The following is a 22,516-nucleotide window of genomic DNA, read 5'->3' as shown; positions in this document are numbered from 1 at the left end:
TGCATTCTTCAAGAACTTCGGAGTGCGTAGAGTATCTGAGTAGAAAATTTCCTCTCGACTGGTTCTATGTGCGGTGCGGCCAACACACATGGGAATCAAATGGGTGGCGAGTATGTGCGAGGCATACTGATAGCACCAGCCGACAGTGTTCTCAGTAGAGCTGGAAGCGCACCTACCGGTTTGGTCCCTCTCTTTTCAAACTAAAGTATCTGCATCTGGAGTTACATTGGATCTGGATGACCCTACTCATGTACATACATACACATGTACAAATGTGAGGCGCTCGAGTTTTCCATAAAATGGAGTGGTTGGGTTTATTTTCGTTTTCCACGATAAGCTCGAATAAAGCTCGACGCTGGCCTAGTTGGGATCCAGTATTTCCTACACATTTCTGCAGCTCGGTCGTGGTCTTGCCAGGGGGATTCTGTGTTGCATAGTGAGATATTGGGTGCGCATTCTAGAGTTCATCCGACTTACTTCTAGGAGGTTAGACTAACTCCAAAATTGCAGAATTTTCAAAACTAACGCGTGTGAGTGGTGCTCTTTCGTGCGTAAAGAAGACTGCTAATCTGGTGAAGTGTTTGCAGTGATTTACCGGCGATACTGTGAGAAATTCCATAGTGTGCTCTAAAGTTCTGAGTGTTCCAGTCAAGTGTATGATATCGGTTATCGTGGAATAGGATCTCTGCACAATAGCGGTAAGGAAGTTGGCGTTTCTTTCTTGGGGACATGTTTCTCCTGTTTCTTGATGCTATAATCCGGCGACCAAGTCTATATTTAGTTTTAAGATTCAATGTGCAGCTAGCCCAGCCGAAGTCTATAAATTACTTTTGTTAGTTTCTAGGGTGCTCCCAGGTTAGAAAACCCTTCCCAGCCGCTGATCGGATCGCATTTTTTAATATGGAAATAACTATTTTTTACCTATGCATAAAATAAACCTATTAAGCTGGAGAGATTCGAGCTAGAAAAATTGACCTGTTCGAAATGAATTTACTTTGGAAACAACTCGGGAAACCGGAGGCTGGACGCTTCAGATATGAAAGGTTTTGTTTCCTTGTGTGAGGAACGAGAGAACACGCTATTTTTTAAAGAGCAATTTAGGCAAATAATTTGATCTGGAAAATGCAGTATTGATAATAGTCCACTTCGCTAGGAGCCAGTAGAGAAATCCACCTAAAACAGATACAACAAGTTGGGAACCGGAAGCTCGCGCTTCAGGTATTGTTGTTTTTGATGTTAGTATATTTGACTGTAGAATTATTCTATTTATACGTATATGTTAAACTACTCACTTCAATGAGATATTGATATTTAGTCTTTTGGCTTGCAGAAAATTCACACGGAAAAGACAACTTTGACCTATTGTAACTTTATCAGTAATAGTACAATTCAATTTGGGGATATTATACCTCATACCATAGTCTATATTACTGCAAATTTTTATAACACTAGGATAAAGTTAGGGGGGTTTGTAGTCAATTTCCAAAAAACAGTAACATGACATAATTTGAGTATATACGATATGGAATGTATTTTGAGGCACGGGCACCGTCAGCTTCGGTTTGGTAGTTTCTGAGAATAAGTCCGCTAAAGAAATCATCAGTTTCGACAGCCTGCACTCCCCGGCTTTCCAATAAATATCAAAACTAACAGTGGCTGCGAAAAGTGGTATTCGAGACCTTTGATTTGTTACCCCACATGACTTTATTCGGCGAATACGCATATTCAGTTTCCACCTTCTCACCTAATTTCGTGGCAATCAGGATAGCAATTTCTTAGAAAAACACGTGCGCCAGGCAGACAGACATTGAATCGATTTTAATAAGATTTGCTTTACAAACAAAACCTCAAATATCGACCGAGAAAAGTCGCTTTTTTCATATATGAAAATTTAGATGTTCACCCATCTGCCAACTATTCTCATTAGTTATGACGCCATGGCGTAATACGTAGGAAATTCGTGCAAAATTAGTAAGTTTGAGCTAATATAACTTTGGTACTGATAGTCGTATTTCCACGAAACTTTTCAGTATTTTGCGCGATGTTATTCTCCGTCCTCCCATATTTTCTCCTAAGATGAACTTAAGGGAGGTTCTTCGGTCAACTTCAAAAAGTTAATAATGTACTATTATTTAGTTTATTTGGACAGATATCGGAATTTAATATGGTTTGAGGCATACATTTCATATAAGCGCATCGGGTTGGGTAGTTTCCGAAAATGGGTCCTGTCTCACTTTAAGGTTGTACATTTTGACCTCTCACTCAATCATTTTGCAATTTAAGTAAAATCCAAAATCTGTTTGTGAAAGTACTAATTGAGATCATTCATTTGAAACCGCACCCGAGTACATAAGGTGGAAAAAATCTACATCCTATTATACTTTGCTTGGATGGGAACCGCCCTTTAAACTTCATTTTATGTTATTCACCAAATTTAGTTTAAATCGTTTTTGAGAAAAGTGTGTGTGACATACAGATAGTAAATCGATTTTAATAAGGTTTTGTTTTACACAAAAGCTTAAAAATGAATTTGAAAGAAGCATCTTTAATGCATCCTCAAATGTAGTGTCTTCTTCAAATTGGTCTTGCTGTTGAAATTTACACCAAATTATTTTAAATATTTCAGGCGAAAACTTAAGAGGAAATTTTAGAAGATCTAGAAAAATTTTTATCTTCTATGAAAAAAGTGCCTGGGTGCAAAAAGGAATATTCAAAAACAAACAAACAACAAAAATCATAAAATACATTGTCTCCATTCAGGTCTGAATTTTTTCCCTGACAGCTTTTACGCCGGTAGCAACAAGGGGGCCGACTATTTCTACTAAGACCTTAACATTTTTGAACGCAGATTCAAAGGTTTTCGGGACGAATGTATATTAATGCTATATTTCAAAAGAATCAAATAAAAAACCAAGTCGGGAAGCCGAAAGCTGGACGCTCCAGGTATGGAAGGTGTATTTCGTTTATAAAAACATTTGAGTGGACATTTGTCCCATTAGGACCTAGCACGTAATTATAGTAATATACTGTTATTAAGTTTATTTGAAGAGATATCGGTGTGGAGAATATTTCAGAGCCTAGTGGCAGCAACTTGATTTTTGTTCAGATGTTTTGTTTGGGTAGTTTCTGAGAATGTGTCCGTAAAAGACATGGCCACCTTCGACCCTTTCAAACTCATTCATGGAAAAAAGTTGGCACTTCCCGGTGCCTTCCACGGCGACGTATAGGATGCGCAGGGAATAATACCCGTTCAATATGAGACTTTCGCTGTTCGCCAATACGTAGAAGGTCTGCCACGTCTTGATCTCCTTCTGAGCGAGAAAGCTCAGCAAGCTAACGTTGTCAGGTTCACAACTAGATTCACGGCAGTGTCAGCTGTAGCGTCACCACATCCAAGAATACCCCCAGAGCGCCCCTTGCTCCAAGAGCTTCGACAAATCTCCCGGTGTTCACCTTCGAGACGTTCTGCGCACAGAAAGATCGCCGGGATGACGCACACCGAGATTGGGGAGGATCTGGTGTTTAAAACTTTGAGTCCTGTTCACGACGCCATTTCAAGGACTCGTTTCTCTCTGGAGTCGCAGTGAGACATTCCCTATTCAAGTATCTTGCATTGAAGTCACCCCCGATCAGCATCCGAAAAAGCCATCCCCTCGACTTTGGACAGAAACTTTAAGGTGGGTGACGTCCCGAACCCAAATAGCAACGGTACCTGATATGTCGGGGTGCCATGAAGCAGAGTTCTTGTTGGGTACTGTTCACTGATAAGCACTAGATCAGCTTTTATTTTTTGAACAACTGTGGTAGCAACTCATGCGCGGTTGCACTCCTGTTGATCTATGGAGTACGGGTGGTGTTAACCGCATCATATGATACTTCTGCTCTGAAGACTCCCAGTTCTGCTCTGAAGACTGGATACCGCCATAAATCCGCAGTCTGCGTAACGCTCTCATTCAACGTGCCACGATCCTTGCTTAGAACGGACCTCTCCTTTTCACTACAGGTATTATCTATTCCTGGCCTTATGTGCGGCAAAATGTTCTCTTGTCGGGTCCGCGGCAAGTTGCAGACGTGTACCCATGATCTAAACATTTGTAACATTTGGTGGGGCGGTCAAAATTCGTATCCTACATACTACCCGACCAATTCTACAACAAGTATCCTCCTGTATTATTTAGCAACTTCCACCACGGCGAGCTTTTGGCCTCGAGAGTCCACAGAGGGAATACCGATCCGGCATGGATTACTTCCGGATATTCGGATGATGGCGTCTTCTACTTCGCTCTTTTCTGTGGGTTCTAGGCTAGAAACCAAAGCTTCTTTCCCCAGTATCCCGTTGACCACTTCTACGAATGCACTTTTCGACCTAATTCGACGAGCACCCCACCACTCTTCGCTTTCCGAGTGGAAAACACTTCTGTTTCGCTATCTTCGGGCTTGATCCTATAACGTACAATATTTCACGGAGGACTTCTGTAAAGGTCTTGCCTTCCGTCGACTTGAAAGGCAGACCTGTGAGTCTAGTGCCCGGACGACATGGCGTGTTGTTGCCGCTTGTTCCTGTCCACCTTCTTCTTTTGAGTCCTGGACATTACCTGGTTGAAGTCTCTCTCAGATGCCTATTTCTCCTTTCGTTTGTCCCCAGTTCACTCTTCAATGGGTTATCTGGAATCCATCTGGTGCTTGCAGTGCTGCTCAATTCTGCTCAATTTCAGTGTTTCCCACTATCCCTCTTTACGGAACAACAGTACTGCGTGGTACTCTATGAGTTCCGTCTCGGGTGCCGTATCACTTTGAGGGTTTTCTTCTTTATTTGACAACAAAACATATAGGAAGAAGCATACACTAATTGCATAAACTTGAAAATTATGTGCAATGCCGCGATTTTGTGCGCAGACAATCGACTTGCGTGCATATTTTATGTTATGAAAATCATGCAATTATATACCACTAAGAGTGCACAAATCTCCGGCTTAAATTCAATTTTGGAATCTTCGGGACTAATGCAAGTGACATTAAGAATTAGCACTTGCAACGAAAATAGTGAATTCCCCAATTCTCAAAACGAATTCATTTAAATTAATTGCATTCAAAAGTAACAGCCACAAACGAAACACACCGTCAAATTGCAGATGACGTGAGGTATTAACAAACTTTAATCCCTCAGCCAAGGCAAAAGTTCAACTTTCAACTTTTTTATCTGCCGCATTGCGCAATCGCACTTGCTGTATATTGCTTCATACAAGTCCGGGTAATCAACTTCATTTGACAGCTCTCTTACTGGGCATGTTCGCATTCACTCCGGGTTGTGTTTCCCGCTTTAGTCACACCTTGATAATCTTGTTATATCACATGTTGTACATTTGCTTTTGCTCGGAAAAAAGTCCAGGTATTCTGTCTCAAGAATGCAAGTAGACTAGAGGTCCTCTATCACAATTTTTAACCAAGGTGTTTCCTTGCGGAAGCCAGCCAGATAAGAGGAGGGAGAAAGGTGATCTTCACAGACCCATAAGTTTGTCGGGGGATCGGAAAAGAAATAAGGAGGAAAAGGAATGGTAAGAGATTTCCTCTTATTGGGTTGGATTAGCCCGAGCAAACGATTGAACTCTAGGCTGACTCACCGCGGTTGAGTTATTTTCAATAAATAATTCTTGATAGCTCAAAACATTGTTTGAAAAAGCATTAGTTACCACTTGTCTTCTTCGGGCACCAACCACTAATATCATCCATACATTGTTTAAGGTTTGGTGTGAAACTAAACCTTATCAATTTCGATTTGATGTCTGGTACTCATTCACAGCTGAGTCGACTGGTACCCGACGTCAAATCACGATACAAATCCTACTGCCGCCAGTAATAAAATTAATTGTAATGGGAGAACTACTGGATTTTAACGTTTTCTGTAAAACAAAACATTGGTATGGCAATTTGTATCGCGATTTGACGTCGGATACCAGTCGACTAAGCTGTGAATGAGTACCTAAGTCAAATCGGGGTAATAATCTCGGGCGAGTGCAGTGCTGAACACATTGCCTCCTATAGGGTACTGTAATCCTGTAACGTACTGTTACGGTCCTGACTGAAGTCCTCTAACACAGTTCAAGGCCCTGACCCAATTGAGTTGTTGCGCCAACGATTATTATCAAAGTCTTTACTGTTTGTCTGTCTCGCTATTTGTTCTTCTGTCTCTCTGTCTGTCACACGCACTTTCCTCAGAAACATGAACTTGAAATTTCAGATCGTCATATTGAAAGCAAGAGTGAGCAAAGACAGAGAAGGCAACGTAAGGCGAATATACGAATGAAGAGTGCCTAGGTTAAATGCGAAATAACGTAATACGGGAGAGTCGTAGGTTGCGGAGTACCTTAGTTATTATCAGAGCAATTTAGAAAGGTGCAAAATGTCGTAATTTTGAAGACCAAACCGGAAGTCGATAAGGCTGCATTCTACTACCGATACTGTTTCTTTTGATGAAGTCATTCGTCCCGCTTTGTTCGGAGAAGAGAAACCCTTACCTAGTCACGGTTTTTACCGAATTAGCTCTGGAATAAGAGAAGCAGAAAAACAAAGTCGCGCTGAAGATAATCTTAACAAAACCAAGTTTTCTGCTTGATAGGTCTTTCTATCGCGATTGTGTATGTAAGATGGAATAGAACAAAGCCTCTGAACACTCAAACCTTAGTGATCCATTGTACCCGACTCCCCTGTCTAACGAAATATCCCGGATTCATCTATTTATGGCAGGGTTTACGTTAAGGGGGGAAATCACACTAAAATAATGTGAAGCTACCGGCTGCAGATGGAGCACATCAACACAAAAAATCTGATGCCTGGTATGCCCATAGGCAGGGCGCTCGCCCAAAAAGATATCCGCTTTCTCATTACAGGATGGACTTTTATTTTGGAGAATGCTTATACCTCCATTCCTGGTCGAATTATCGCTGACCCGAACATAGTCATGAGTTGATGAAAGCTAAGAGGTTCCAAGGAACAGAGTTGGTCAGTTCCCATGTGTTACTTCCATACAGCAGCACAAAATGAATATTAGGACGGAACAGTCTCAATTTTATGATTGGTGTTGAAATAATTGCATTTCCAGATTTTGGACAAAGCAGCGAAGACGAATCTGGCGCTGATAATGCGTCGAGCGACATCAAGATCAGTGCCGCCGCCGAAAGAAACAACGCCTTCACTTCTTTGCCCATTAATACAGATAGGTAGAGTGCGATGACCAGTCAAACTAAGAACCTTACTTCTATTTGATCTTAATTTTAAGTCCCATCCTGTCTGTCTTTCAAATCGAAACCCATTTTTCCAAGGCCCACAACTCGGTGAAAAATCAAATAGATGCAGTCAAGGTGATTCACCATCTGAATTCACACACTCTGTTTTAAAATGATTTAAGTTGTTATTTTAAATAATAATCTTCCGCACTACAATCTGTATTGGATCAGGTCCTTGAAGTGTGTTAGAGCGCTTCGTAGGAGGCAACGTATTCAGCATTGCGCTCACCAGAGATTACTACCATGATTTGCGCGCAAGAATAAATTGCCTTTTGTCACGGCGTACACTACGCTCTATTTCTCTAGTTTTGCCACGGTATCGGAATCACGCTCGCCCGTTTTATCGATCCGCTTCCATGATTCCGTAGTAAACCAAATTTGGATCATCCCCATCCATACGGATTAAGTAACCCGCCCATAGCAACCTATTGAAACGGATTTTATGCACAACCAGACAGTCATGGTACCGCTCATATATTTCGTCGTTATGTAGACTACGGAATCGTCCATCCTCATGTAAGGGGCCAAAAATTCTTTGGAGCATTCTTCTCTCGAACGCGGCCAAGAGTTTGCAATTTTTCTTGCTAAAAACCCAAGTTTCCGAGGAATACATGAGGACTGACAAGATCATTGTCTTGTACAGTAAGAGCTTTGACCCTATGGTGAGACATTTCGAGCGAAACAGTTTTTGTAAGTTGAAATAGGTATTGCCTGCCAACAACCGTGCGCGGATTTCATCGTCGTAACTGTTTTCGGTTGTGATTTTCGACCCTAGATAGGAAAAATTATCAACGGTGCAGTTTGATGTTGGTTGGTTGATTTTTGGTGCTGACGTTGCTACCGTATATTTCGTTTTGCCTTCGTTGATGTGCAGCCCAAGATTTCGCGCCGCCTGCTCGATTTGTATCTGTCCGGCCTTTCCTCCCCTAATGTCGATATGGTCAGCATAGGCAAGTAGTTGGGTAGTTGGATAGATGATCGTGCGTCTCGCATTTACTTCACGGAACACTTTTCCAATACCAAGAGGACGCATAATAGGGTATCCCCTTTTCTTAGACCGTTGCGGCGGATCGAAGCCCGCGAACGCTGAAAGAACCGGCGAACGTAACACCAATTAGACGAAACGGCTGTACCTGGAGAAATGAACAAACCCCTCACTATTTAGGTTTAACAAAATGTTGACATTTTTGAGGTGTTAAATTTTCGACTTTTCTATCTAGATATAAACCGATATGAAATCCTTCGATACGATTCTGAAATAATCGCGTTTAAAGTTCCTAGTTTATTCTTGCATCTTAAAACTTAACTTATTTGAACTTACATCGAATCGACAATTCCAGTGCCATAAATGAAGTATTCCTTCTACAGATTCCAGAAAATTGATTTGACGTTGCCTACAAGCCATTCTTCTCTTGGGTGGCTACAACTACAAACAGTATATACGGCAATGAAGGTTCGAAAGTCTATACACAAATACACTGGAGCAGCGAAGCAACGCGTTATAAATAATTATAACTTCGGAGCTAATGCTCCGATTGTTATAAAATTTTGGTAGCATATTCTTAAGATAATGTACCTGTAGAACTTGAAATACTTTTTTTGTCGCTTTCTGTAGTAATCCCAACTGTATATAATCCTTTAAAGATTTGCAGAAAAAATCCGGAAAGCAGGAGTTCGATTTCATTAATAAGTCTCGTGTGAAAAATCTTATCGATTATTTGCTCCGCATCTAACATTTAACTTCTTCGCAATATTTTCTTCCTTCACGATCATTATTTACGAACTTCCTCTATTGCCTTGTGCTGTTTCCCCAATCTGAATTGAAGATGATTGGTATCATATGAAGGCCAAAGAACTTTTCGACCCGGTAAGCTTTCATTTGGTTGGCATCCTGTCCAGGCTTACAATCATTGTCACAATTGCATTGCACTGGTGGCAGAGGGTATCGTGACTGGATATCTGATGCCAGTCGACTCAGTTTTAAATGAGTACCTGAGTTAAATTAGGGTAATAATCTCCGGCGAGCGCAATGCTGCCCTCATTGCCTCCTTCACTGTACTGTACGATCCTGAATGAAGTGCTCTAATACACTTCATGGCCCTGATCCAATCGTTCCTCCATGCTCAACTTTTATCGCACATAGGCTCTAAAATCTTTTTTTTATTTTTCGACGATCTTTTAAAATTTTGCTTAACGAATCGATTTTTTTTGCATCAATTATATCTAGATATAGTGTAGAATATATGGACAAAGTGATTTTTTGATATTCGAAGTCATTCGGAAATTATAGCGCTAAACACGTAATAAGTTACATGCCAGATTTATGTCGATCGCCGTAATAAAGTTCGTATTTATCAGTCCGAATGACGTTCGAATGACTTCGCTAAAAGGACAAGAATTGAAGTTAAGGCTGTACATATAATTCTTCAAGAAACCTAAGGTGTATGGACTAGGTATAGCAGATTAATGGTCAGTTAAAGTTTTATGGCTAAAAATCGCATTCTATTTTTTAAATGCGTTTTTCTCGAAACTGCATGTTGAAAATCGGCTGCCACCATAGCCCAAAATCTATCCAACGAAATCTTTGAAATTTTATTCAGAACATATTTCTACGGTCCGCAAACTAGGATAATTGGGATTCATTCAGTAGTTTTTTTTTATTCATTAAAGAACCCCGAAAAAAACACCAAAATTCACAAAAAAAAGTTTAACACGGCGCCAAAAATTTAGCTTTTAATATTTTTTTAATAATCCTAGTTTGACAGAGAAAAGGATTGTTAACATAATAAGTTTTTTAAATGACGTGTTCTCTGATTCCTCCCTTTAGAGAGCATTTGTGTTGATGTTTGAGCAAAGTCGCTGAATTGACTCCAACTTTCTCCTAATGATATTGGCATCATACAATATGTAATCCAGAATAATAAAAGGGTTTGTAACAAAGTTTCACTATGACGACGGCGATTAGATTTACTGCATCCTGAGACATCAAATGTAGACTGTTAATATTACATAAAAGTGAATAGTGTTAACCATTAAATATATATAACGTACGCTATAAAAGTAAAAATGATAGTACAGAAGTCTTACAAAAGAAAACACGAAACCTTTCATACTTGTAGCCTCCAGCTATCGGTTTCCACCTTCTTTGAGTTTTAGTTCGCGAAACTGAGTTTAGTTTTGGATGCTGTGTGTAAAACATTCCTCCTTGGTTACATATAGAACAGTTCTGTCATACAAATTGCATTTTGCTACATATTCATTGTTTAGTTCTAATGAACATGTGATTTTTATTAAAATTGGTTCAATGTCTGTCCGTCGGTCACATGTACTTTTCTCAGAAACGACTGTATTGTTTGGCACAAAATTTGTTGAGAAGGTGGAAACTGTGAACACCCACGCTTGCGGTAAGTTACGTTTTTCTACTTTGGGTTTAAAGGGAGTCCTCATACATGCAAAAGGGGGGTGTACATTTTTGGTCACCCAATATGGAGGGTATCAAATGGAAGATGCCGATTATAACTTTTCGAGGGCAGTCTTAGTCTTGCCATTTGTTGGGGAATACCGGGGGCCGAAAGTAATGATTTGTTTGACGGACCCATTCTTAGAAACTACTCAACCAAAAAATTTAAAAAACATCATGAAGATATCTCTACACCATGTCCAAGCCTCAAAATACTCTGCATATCGATATCTGTATCTCAGATTAAATTAATAGTATATCTCTATGCTTTTGGGAAATTTATTAGAAATCCCCCTTAAGTTTACCCTATAGTTATAAAAATTTGTGGTAACATATTATAGAATATAGTATGAAGCATGATAGTTTGAACAAAATCGCACTACTACTGATAAAATAACAGTAGTTCACAGTTATCTTTTCCGGGTAAATTTACTGCAACCCACAATTATAAATGTCAATATCACACTAAAATGAGTAGCTGCTATCGTCTAGTGTGAGTATCTTGACAATGTTATTATTTCCAGCTATCGATCACCCTGTTGTTCTCCCATTGCTTGATGAATTTTTGAAATTTGTGGGATCTAATATTTACGGAAGTTTTGACGACCCCTTTTAAGGTTTTGTTTGAAAGAAAACCTTCAAAACCTTATTAAAATCGATTCAATGTCTGCCTGTCTGTCAGTCTGTCACATTGTATTTAAGACGAAACGACTAAACTGATAGCCACGAAATTTGGGTAGAACTTATTGTCTGTGTGCCCCTTTACATGCAGTTTGAAGAGAAAAGAGTTAAAAAGAGTGTGCACATTTTTTTTCTCAGAATATGGTGATGATGGGGTATCAAATGAAAGGGTTCAGCAGGTCTTATTTCTGACATTGGAGGAAACATAGTGGAGATATGACTCAAATGTGCGCCCCAAGAAGCGCAACAGGCCTCGTTCTCTGAACCTATCCAACCGAAAGATCTGAAAAAAAATCTGATGCATCCATATGAAATCTAGGCCTTAAAATACCTCCCGTTCCGATATCTGTACAAATAAAGTTAATAATAGTATATTACCATGTTTTAGAAATTTACCGGAAAACCCCACTCAAGTTCATCCCAGAAGTACATGGGCGATAATATAGGACATAATTCTGCAAAGTTTGAACGCAACCCAACAATTCTTAACGAAGTTATAGAAGGTTGGCTTTTTTTACTTATTTGCATATCGGTGTGAATTACTCAAGGGAGATATGTATGTATATGCACGTGTAATAAAGCTTGTGGATAGTAACCAAGTAGGATGCGTTAGATCAATTTATTAATGCGGTAATAGACAATGTTTGTTTATTTCGAAGGAACACAGTGGAGTTTGGCAAGATATGAAGGAATGTTTTGTATTCTTAGCTATGTACGAATGGAAAATTATACATAGAGTTTGTCACATAAAATGAACACAAAACCTTTATACCCGCAGCGCCCAGCTCCCGGTATCCAAACTTAGTTCCTACTTTAAGCCAATCATCCAAATTTTAATGACTGAAAAATTTATCTTATACATATACATTGTGGGTTTCTCAAGTGCAAACGTCATATAGTATTCTAATTTTCAATATCACTGCTTCTCGAATTTTTTATCGTCAAATATCGCTGCCAGTACAAGCAAGCCCAACAGACTGACTAGCTCAGCTAGTACGATCTATAGAACTTTTTGTACGGTTTGAATAGAATGTTAATTCTGGAAGATGGCATACCTTCATTGAAACGATGACTAGAGGAGGAATACATGGGTTATATCGAAGTGGTGAATCAATGACTTGGAAAAAGATATTAATAGCTGGCTTAGCTACGTACAAATGTATCCACACAGAGCTATACATATGTACGCATAAATCCACTCACAAATGACCGATTACCGTAAATATTTTGGTTATCATATCAGCAAGTTTAGTAGATTTCTATTTAGTTTATGGATCTTGGTGATATACTTTCGTAAAAATTTATTCATTTTCCAGAAAAATAAGTAATGTACGCTGGTGAACATATGTTGTATCTTCCATACCCATTATATGTACATATATCTTTGACCCGTGCTTCGAATTGACCTGGTATTAAGTTCCCATTGCATACGAGCCGTATGCGTCTCAACTCGTATGTTTGAGCGTACATAACAGTGCTCCCATGTAACCATTGGTACCATTCGTAGCGTCTGAGAGCGCTGTACGAAGAATTTCTAATCAAATTGGTGGGAGTCTCCTCTTTAATTACTCCAATTCTCTGGCAAAATTCTTTTAGTTCAAAATCACAAGTAATACAGTTCGGCTGCAAATATATCTCACTGATTTTAAGAGTGTTTATACAAGTATACATTGCATGTATATGAAACAACTCCTACAGTTAGCGGTGAAATTATCCAGAATTTTCAGTTAAACTATGCATTTTATGGCGAAGAACTACACTACATCCTATTTGTATTTTAGCAGTGAGACGAATTTAAAAACATATTTTTGCAAATCAATAATAACCGCTCCTGTGATCATGAAACGTCTTTAGCCTCGCCGCTGCAGAAATATCACAGCTGTCATTCTGATAAAACCCCAATTGCTAATATCGTAATGTAGAATATTTCGGAGCCTAGAAAACATGTACGTGGAAAACCATGATTTATTTCAGATTTTTTGCGAAAACAGGTCGATGATGTAATTTATCCTTTCAGAACCCTCTCACGTCTTGTCTTTGCAATCAATGTCAAAACTAATACCTGCCTCGAAAAGTACTTTTCAGGGCCTTTAATTTTTGATACCCCATAGCTATATTCGTCGAAACAAATTTTGCACCTTACGTTCAGCAATGAATTTTCACCGCATACGTGGGGTTCACAGTTTCAATTTTTCTACCAAATTTCATGTCAATAGGTGTAACTGTTTTTGAGAAAGGTGCATGAGACAGACAGACTGACAGTAAACCGATTTTAATCAGGTTTTTTCAACAAAGCCTTAAAAATGAAATATGGTTTAACTAAGTTCTTGGCTATGTTTACTAAAATATTTCTTAAGGTTTTGTGTGAAACAAAGCCTTACTAAAATTAATTCAGTGTCTGCCTTCAGTCTGTCTGTTTGTCACATCCGATATACTCGGAAACGGCTGAGCCGATTGTCATGAAATGAAATGTGTGGTCTGTGCTTCCCTGTGGCGCTATTTCCTGCTGAATTTCAGGGAGGCTTCCTATACATGCAAAAGGACTTAATTAGTACTTTTCTAAATTGTTTTTGTTACATTGGGTGCCACGAGTGGGGTTTCAAAATATAGGACCCAAAAAGTGCATGTCCGCTCCGATATAATAAATAAAGTATATTACCATATTTTAGAAATTTTTCCAGAAAACTCCCTTTAAATCATCCTAGAAGTACAAAACTATTATTCGCAAAATTATAGTAAGTGTTAGCTTTCCGTTTCATTTCTTTCCGGACATTTATTGCACTCCGACACGTTGGTGACGCCATCATCATGCGCAAATACATGAATACCACAATCAAGTGAGGTCATATGAACGTGGGATTGGATGGGAACATTTTATTTTTGGCTTTTAAGCTGACTGTAGTTTAGTTTCAATTACTCATGACAGACATATGTACGTCCAATCCTACAATCCAATTGCATCAGAGCCTTTAAGTGTGTAAAATCACTTCATTCAAGATCATAACGGTACACTACAGGATTACAGTACCCTATAGGAGGCAATGTGGTCAGCATTGCGATTGCCCGAGATTATTAGCAGAGTCGACTGGTATCCGACGGCAAATCACGATACAAATTTATTTGTATATGAAATTATGAATGCTTATGCTACCACCGGATCACCAAGCCAGTTAAGTGGTTCATCAATCGAGATACTTGATTTTAGAATGACGATGTTCAAATGAAGGTCCGTGAAAAGAAACGCCTCTACCACAAGTATCTCGACGGTAAACCGCTGGCCAATTTACAAGTACTCCAACCGGAATGCAAAGAAAGTCTTCGCTGGTACACAAGTGGTCCATTACAAAGATCTTTATGATAAACTGGACATTAGGAATGGTGAGAGAGATCTGTTTAGACTTATCAAAATCGGATACCAACGCACGAATTATATGAAGGAGCATTCAATATCTGTTGTAATTGTAATAGTGCGATTTTCACCAAATTTAGTAGGATTATGCTCTATGCTGCAGCCTACGCTACTGCAAAATTTCGTGATTCTAGGGTGAACTTAAGGGGGGTTTTCCTGCCGATTACGAAGAACTATAGTAGTGTACTATTATTAACTTTATTTGAACATGTATCGGTATGGAGGGTATTTTTCAGATTTTTCCGTTAAGTAGGTTCTGAGAATCATCATCATCAACGGCGCAACAACCGGTATCCGGTCTAGGCCTGCCTTAATAAGGAACTCCAGATATTTCGGTTTTGCGCCGAGGTCCACCAATTCGATATCCCTAAAAGCTGTCTGGCGTCCTGACCTACGCCCTCGCTCCATCTTAGGCAGGGTCTGCCTCGTCTTCTTTTTCTACCGTAGATATTGGCCTTATAGACTTTCCGGGTGGGATCATCCACATCCATACGGATTAAGTGACCCGCCCACCGTAACCTATTGAGCCGGATTTTATCCACAACCAGACGGTCATTGAATTGCTCATAGATTTCGTCATTGTGTAGGCTACGGAATCGTCCATCCTCACGTAGGGGGCCAAAAATGGTTCGGAGAATTCTTCTCTCGAACGCGGCACAGAGTTCGAAATTTTTCTTGCTATGAACCCAAGTTTCCGAGAATACTTGAGGACTGGCAAGATCATAGTCTTCTACAGTAAGAGCTTTGACCCTATGGTGAGACGTTGAGAGACGAGGTTCTGAGAATGGGATCGTTAAAGAAATGACTTCCCAATTTTCCAACAAATGTCAAAACTAAGAGTGACTTCGAAAAGTACTAGACTACTAGACCTTAAATTTGATACCCAAATTTGGTGTCAATCGCTACAACCGTCTCCGAGAAAAATGGGTGCGACAGACAGACAGACAGTAAACCGATTTTAATAAGGTTTTATGTTTGCAGAAATCCTTAAAAAGGTAGTCCAGCAGATTGTTCAAATTTCCGTCCAATCCGGTTACTTGCCCATTTCCTCTCCTATTCAATTTCGGAGCACCATGCTAATGAGATAGTCATCCGAGTCTATATTGGACCCTCTAAATGTTCTGACATTCATCAACGCTGAGAGGTGGCGGCGTTTGATCAACACGTGTCAGTTTGGTTGAAAATGGTCCCCTCTGGAGAGGCCCACGCAAACTAGGTACTTCCAACAACCATTTCGTGTGACATTGTTAATTGAATAATCCGCAATCCGCTATCATGCGTATTTTGATGAAGCTGTGGGAGCCAACGTATCGAATACGGACTCCGTCCCTACCTGGCTGTTAAAATCCCCAAGTACGATTTTGATATCATACCTGGGACAGGCTTCGGGGGTTCGTTCTACTTCCTTGTAGAAGATATCCTTCTCCGACTCTGCAGTCTCCTCTGTAGGGGCGTGAACGTTAATGGGGCTTATATTTCTAAATTTGCCTCACAAGCGCAGAGTGCATAGTCGTTCGCTCTAGCCACAGGGTATCGGCTAGTTGCTTAACACTTCCATCTCTGTACAGGGAGCGCAAATCGTTATTCTGTTTACGCTGTCGGGTTCGTCGTTGTAACATACAGCCACTCCGAAGCTCATGTTGTGGCTTCGTAACAAGTTGTTTTGCATGTAGGGTTGTCAGCCCTACCCAACCCCCAACCTGGAGGACCAGTTGGCACAATTTGTTCCGTTTTTAGGCGCGGGAGACTCGCCTTCATCCTTTTCCGTTTGCAGCTTTTCGTTAAGAGAGAGCTCACAGCGGTCACCACGTGGAGGTGGAGAAAGGGTTTGGTAGTAGAGCTGTTGGTGTTGGTTCAGCAGGCATTTTCCAGGTTTTATGCTCCATAGTGCGTACCAATCCACGTTTCACCTTGGGACCTATACTACCCTTTGACCACGGTATATAGAATCGAAAAATGCAAGAAGAAAAAAACGACTTCTCAAAAAATGTTCACGGTACCAGTACCTTAATTCGCGACGAGTGATGGCTTGAATTGCACAGCAGCAAGCAATGGTCGATGTTACAGCACGATGGTCTCAGAGGGAAGGGCATTGTAACCAGTCAGGGTAAAAAATGGTGGGGCCTTATGAGGATTTAAGTTACTTGCGTTTGATTGCTCCCACGATAAAATGTTAGAACATTAGACAACCGGTTAATAAACCATGTGTTGACAAGTATGTTGGAAGGTCGATAAAGAAACGAATCACCGGACATCTAAGGTAATTACAATATTACCGCGTTTACAGTCTATGTTACAGCTGTTGTTGCCACAAAATGTAAGTTGTTTGCTTTTATGTGCTTCTTTCGAAGAGCTCTTGTAAGTTCTTCGTTTTACTAGTGAGGGTGCCAATATTTAGCCTACAGCTATGGCGGAGCGAACAACTTGTGTGTCGCATGCAAGTGCGAATTGAGTTGGCCACGACATCGAAAAACAATTTGTGACAGCGAAAATTGTTTTCAATGTCAGCTCGAGGGGAGATTAACACGAGGAGGAGCAATACTCCTCACGGCCAATCATTCTTTAATTCGAGATAAAAATAACATGAATTTAGTAATATTTTAATTTATTATTAATAAATATAAATGCTGAGCGGATCACATTCGAAGGCACCCGCCATGCCATGAATTGTGCGGATGTTACCGAAGCGGAAGTTCGACGAGCCATAAACAGCTCGAAGAACTGAAGGGGCCCATGTCTGGATTGGGTGCAGAACTTCTGGTACAACAAGTTTACCAGTATACATAGTTGGTTGGCACACAGCATAAACCAAGTCATGACTCGGCCGGAGGAATTTCCACCCTTCCTCACTGCCTGGATTACCTACCTTATCCCAAAAAAGGACACGATACATGACCCCGGAGACGCAGGACCGATTACTCGCTTGCAAACTCTCTAGAAGTTCATAATTTAGTGGAAGGGTCAATGCGCACGTCGAGATCAACAACATTCTGACCGAGGAGCAGAAGGGCGGCCGAGTCGGTTCAAGGGGTTGCAAAGAGCAACTCATTCTCGACTCGGTAGTTGTAGGACAAGCAACTAGAGGCCAAAGAAACCTCTTTAGTTGCTATATCGATTATGCCAAGGTTTTCGACAGCGTCCCGCATACCTGGCTAATCGATGTCCCACATCTATATCGTATTGACCGAAACTAATAAAGTTTTTGGCGTCAGTCATGGCAGGGTTGCATACCACCTTATCGGTGCGTACATCTGAGGGTGCTATTACCTCAGAACCCATCCATATACGAAGGGGGGGGGCTAAACGATGTCTTACATCTGTATCGCATTGATCCGAAACTTATGAAGTTTTTGACAACAGTCAAGGAAGGGAAGAATACCACCTTATCAGTGCCTTCATTTGGGGGTGGCAATACCTCAGAGCCTATCCTTATACGGAGAGGCATCTTCCAGGGGGATTCTTTGAGTCCCCTTTGGTTTTGCATGGCACTGAGCCCCTTCCATGGGAACTGAATCATGCTAGGGGCATAGTTTGCAGTAAAACATAGCTTACGTGCATCTCTCGGGGAAGAATAAAATAAGCGCATTGAATGTATTCGCTATCCCTTCACTGGCTTATGCATTCGGAATATTGCCGTGGTCGAAGACCGATCTGGAAAACGTCTAGCGGCGGATACGGACTACTATGTCCAAATTCCGAATGCATCATTAAAACCCCTGGACCTGCCTCGTAACATCCGAGGTAGGGGCGTGGTTGACGTGGCGGCATAATATCATCGGCAAGTTGACTCCTTGCGCTCCTATTTTTACAGCAGACTTCACTTAATTTGAAGGATCGACCTTTCAATCCTTTGAGTGGGGTAAAGTCGGACCAATGCACGGGAAACACGTGAATTGTCTTTGGCAGCCATTTGTTGATTTGTATTTGTCGAACAGATGGCTGGATGCTGGGGAGGTCTTTGTTGAGCCGGAGGAATTTATGTGTGCCATTCAGGACAACGTGTCCGCTACTCGAGCTTATAAAAAGCTCATCATGAAAGAGCAGGTAGAGAACGACCATTGCAGAATGTGTGGTTCGGCGTTCGAGACGTTGGACCATCTCATTTCTGCCTGCACTGTTATGGCACCGGTGCAATACATCACCAGGCATAATGCTATATGTAAGGTGAACCATCAAAACCTTGCATACAAGCCGATATGAGCCGTACTTAATAGTTCTGCTTACAGCATGTATTTTGACCGGCGAGTTCTAACTGATCGGCATATTCCACACAACAAGCCTGACGAGCTATTAGTTGACAAGACGGGTCGTTCGTAAACTATGAGCCACTGGCTCTGGAAATCAAAGAAATTTGTCGTTTCGAGGTATTGTACCTTATTTCCTCGTGGCTTGCCTTGGTGGCCTGGGACTCTCACACAGTCTGGTTCAAACCATGCAAAAATAGACCACTCTGCATACGTGCTCGATGTTGCCGGGAGTTCTCGACGGATTCTTCCATTAACCTACCACTCTAGCCTAAATGCTTGGCATTTCGTACTAGTATTAGGTACGGCGACCAGGAACATTAACAGCGCATTTGGAGTTGATACGGTAAGTGAGCGAACCACACGGCGGTAGTTCGAAAAATGCCGGTCAGGCGACGTAAACCTTCAAAGTGAGCGACATGGACATCCAGGACCATCGATTGACAACGGCGAGCTGCGTTTGCTAGCCGAATCTGACACACGTCAATCTGTGGGAGACATTGTAGAGAAACTGGGCGTACATTATTCGATAGCTTCCCGGCACTTGCGAAAACTTGGAAAAGTGTAAAAGCTCGACAAATGGGTTCCGCATGCCCTTACGGAAAAACGCTTCGAATGGGAATTTGCGGTTCTTTACTTTCCCGCAACAGAAGCGATCTCTTTTTGCACATGCATGTGATAAAAACTGGATATTATACGATAATTGTCGCGGATCAGCACAATGGCTAGATGCTGATGAGCCATCGAAGCATATGCCGAAACCGAGCCTTCATTCGAAGAAAGTAATGGCGACTGTTTGGTAGTCTACAGCTGGAGTTATCCGCTATTCCTTTTTGACACCTGGAGAAACGATAAATGCACAGAAATACTGTGCCCAACTCGAGGATGTGCACCAAAAATTGAGTATTCAACGGCCGAGATTAGTCAGCGGAGATGGTATGATAGTCCTTCTCGACAATGCATGACCTCATGCGTCCAGAACAACGGTTTAAAAGTTGAACGAATTGCAGTATGAGACTCAATCTCCTCCACCATTATCACCGGACCTTTTGCCAACCAGCCAACCACTTTTTAAGGTTTTGTGTGAAACAAAACCTTATTAGAATCGATTCGATGTCTGTCTGTCCGTCTGTCTGTCTGTCTGTCTGTCTGTCTGTCTGTCTGTCTGTCTGTCTGTCTGTCTGTCTGTCCGTCTGTCTGTCTGTCTGTCTGTCACAGCCGATTTATTCGGAAACGGCTGGACCAATTGTCACCAAAATTGGTAAGAGTATGTGATCTGCCGTTCCCTTTACATGCAACAACTGACGCCATTTTGTGTTAAGTTTAAGGGGGGGCTCCCCATACATGTGAATGGAGGGTGCAATTTTTTTTTTCCCAGAATGTAGCCATGTGGGGTATCAAATGAAAGGTCTCAATTAGTACTTTCCGAAACTGGTTCAATATTTGATATTGGGTGAAACATAGGGGAGTGAGGGCTCAAAATATGACCCTCAAAAAGTGTAACAGGTCTCGTTCTCAGAACCTATCCAACCGAAAAATCTGAAAAAAATCACGCTAGTGCATGTCTACGAAATCTAGGCCTCAAAATATATCCGGTTCCGAAATCTGCACAAATAAAGTTAATAATAGTATATTTCCACATTTTAGAAATTTACCCGGTACCCCCCTTATGTTCATCCCAGAAGTACAAAATTTGGCATAATGAAGAACATAATGCACAATTTGGTCAAGTTTGAAGAAAATCCAACTATTATTAACAAAGTTATAGGGGGTGAAACTTTACCATTTTTTGTGAATTTCGTACATTCTAAAACCTGTATGACGTCATCATCGCATTTCTATTCATCAATAGCGTCATCAATAGCGTAACGAAACGAGTTCTTGTGAATGGGGTCACAAAGAATTATTTTGTTTTAGTTTTTTAGTCATTTATATATGAATATCAATGACTTCAAACAGACATGTGTGTATGTAGGTATATAGTATATGCGTACTAATGAACTTTCCGGGTAGTGCCTAATTCAGATAGACATAAGAAGTAAATCGGAAATATAGGTACGATCAATTTATATACGTGCATATAAATGTACAATATTCGGAAATAGGCAGTTTGTTTGTTTAGGGTGAGTGTACCATCTCCGGCTGTAATATGTACGTATGTCTCGTAGTTTTGTAGCTGTATACGGATAGAAAATTGTGCGTTGAAATTTCTTAGATAAGATGAACACAAAACCTTTATACCCGAAGCGCGAGCTTCCGGTATTCCGACTTGTTTAAGCATTTGAATCATTTTTTGGCGGAAAAACACTTTAGGAACGAAGAGGCGGTCAAAATTGCCTTCGACGAATTTATCAATACCCGATAGTTGGACTACTATGAAACTGGCATACATGCTCTTGAAGCTCGCTGGGAGAAGTGTTTTGAATCGACTGACACCTATTTTGATTAAATAAATAAATTTTTGTAAGTCGTGTTGTCGTTTCAAATTTTAGTACCAAAACGGCAATTTCATTTGCAACAACCTAATACTATATGCGCGAAAAACTTCTGATCATTTCTTGACAAGACTGTGTCTTATTCAAGTACATTGTCTCAAACTCGTCTTTTTAAGGTGTTGTGCGAAACCAAACCTTATTAGAATCGAGCCGATGTCTATCTGTCACACCAGATTTATTCGAAAACGGCTGGACCGATTGTCACGAAAATTGGTCAGAGCCTGTGATCTTTTGTTCCCTTCACATACAGCAAGTGGCACCATTTTGTGGTAAGTGGAGGGGGAAGGGGAAGCTCCTCATACATATGAATGTAGGCTGTAAAATTTTTCTGACAGAATGTGGTCATATGGGGTATCAAATTAAAGCGCCCAATTAGTACATAATAATAGCATGTTAGCATATTTTATAAATTTAGCCGAAAACCGTCTTTAAATTCATTCTGCAACTATTTTGGCACTTGCATAAGGAATAACATTGGGCATAACTTTGGGAAGTTTAAAGGAAATCCAACTATTGTTAACAAAGTTATAGAAGGTGAAACTTTTACATTATGTGTGAATTTCGTGCATTCTTAAACGTGTATGACATGATCATAACATATCAATTCGACAATACCATAACAAAGTGTTCTCACGTGAATGGGACTTTCAAGGAAAATATTTCATTTTAATTTTTTAAACATTTATATGTCAATATCAATTACTCGAGCTGGCATATGTATGCGTTTATATGTACATGTAAATGAAGCTTTGCCTAGTTCAGAAATTTGTACATTGAATAATACCGCTTATTAGATGTACTTTATATGTACATATGTATACTATTATGCACGAAGTAAATCGGAAATAGCTGTACGATTAATTTATATTATGCATGTATATAAATTGAATACAGCATTCGAGCATAATATCTACGTTGGTTGTGTGTACGTATTTCTTGTAGTT

The 22,516-nt window shown here is 40.4% G+C and overlaps 1 protein-coding gene across 3 annotated transcripts in view; it reads left to right on the top strand.

The window, feature by feature from the left end:
- The first annotated feature begins 325 nt into the window (after positions 1 to 325).
- LOC119648291 (bumetanide-sensitive sodium-(potassium)-chloride cotransporter) overlaps positions 326 to 22,516 on the top strand; it is a 219,360-nt gene continuing 197,169 nt past the window's right edge. For 2 of the 3 annotated variants that reach the window (XM_038049950.1, XM_038049951.1), the window contains exon 1: positions 327 to 698. The gene's annotated coding sequence lies outside the window, so the exon portion shown is untranslated. Of the gene's footprint in view, positions 699 to 22,516 lie in introns of all 3 variants that reach the window. The other variant, XM_038049948.1, reaches the window with a different exon arrangement.

Source organism: Hermetia illucens, chromosome 2 (genome assembly GCF_905115235.1).
Source record: "Hermetia illucens chromosome 2, iHerIll2.2.curated.20191125, whole genome shotgun sequence".
Classification (NCBI taxonomy): domain Eukaryota; kingdom Metazoa; phylum Arthropoda; class Insecta; order Diptera; family Stratiomyidae; genus Hermetia; species Hermetia illucens.
The sequence above is the reverse complement of the archived record's forward strand: the minus strand, read 5'-3'. Positions and strand labels throughout refer to the sequence as shown.